Below are 1035 nucleotides of genomic sequence, written 5' to 3' on the forward strand. Positions count from 1 at the left end.
GTATACTTGCATATACTAAATCAACAAAAAAATTTTGGCACCATTTCGAGGATTTGTTTTCCTATTTATTTTGCTAACGTTAAAATTTAATACATTAGTCTTAATTTGAGTTTTCCTTTGTTTTTTAGGTTTAATCTGTCATTGTATGAGAAAAGCAAAAAGCTTGGAGATTGTATCTTGTGATCCAAATATAGATAGAACATTTTTAAGATTTCGACAAGAAATTTAGCAAGTTTATGCTCAAATTGATACAACGGCTGATCAACAAGGTGAGCAACAAATCCAAGAGCAAGTAGTGGAAAAGAATCATTGCTTAAGAGATTATGTCGTTCCTTTAGTAGAAGAGATTCCACTAAGCATTAAAAAGCCAGCTATTCAAGCTAACAATTTTGAAATTAAGCCAACCATCATCACCATGATCTAAACTTCAGTCGAGTTTGGGGGTTTTTCAAATGATGATCTCAATGCCCACATTTCGAACTTCTTAGATATATGAGACACCTTTAAACACATTGGCATCATAGATGATGCAATCTATTTGAGACTTTTCCCTTTTTCATTGAGGGACAAAGCTAAAATGTGACTGAATGCGCTCCCTACTAAATCCATCACAACATGGGATGACCTTGCTCAGAATATTTTTGCTAAGTTCATTCCTCCAACTAAGATAGTAAAAATGAGGAATGATATCACATCATTCATACAACTAGATTTTAAATTGTTGTACGAGGCTTAGGAAAGATAGAAAGATCTACTTAGGTGTTGCCCTCATCATGGTCTTCCAAAATGGCTTCAAGTACAAACATTTTACAATGGATTGAGTGGTCATGTTCAAACCACCACTGATGTTGTCGCGATAGGAGCTCTAATGGCAAAGTTAATTGATGAGGTATACGGCCCATTGGAAGAGATGGCATCGAACAAATACCAGTGTCCAACAGAGTAATCAATGCATAAAAGAGTAGCTGGAGTTCATGACATGGATGCCATTATGACATTGTCAGCACAAGTAGTAGTTCTAACTAAGAAACTTTA

At 35.1% G+C, this 1035-nt stretch overlaps 1 non-coding gene across 1 annotated transcript; it reads right to left on the reverse strand.

Annotated features, from left to right (window-relative positions):
* Positions 1-673: 673 nt before the first annotated feature.
* Positions 674-780, reverse strand: LOC148763624 (small nucleolar RNA R71). Its single transcript, XR_016025597.1, has one exon. It is a non-coding gene; the product is annotated as a small nucleolar RNA R71 (small nucleolar RNA).
* Between the last annotated feature and the right edge of the window lie 255 nt (positions 781-1035).

This window comes from Theobroma cacao, chromosome 3 (assembly GCF_053813885.1).
Source record: "Theobroma cacao isolate CCN51 chromosome 3, ASM5381388v1, whole genome shotgun sequence".
NCBI classification, from domain to species: domain Eukaryota; kingdom Viridiplantae; phylum Streptophyta; class Magnoliopsida; order Malvales; family Malvaceae; genus Theobroma; species Theobroma cacao.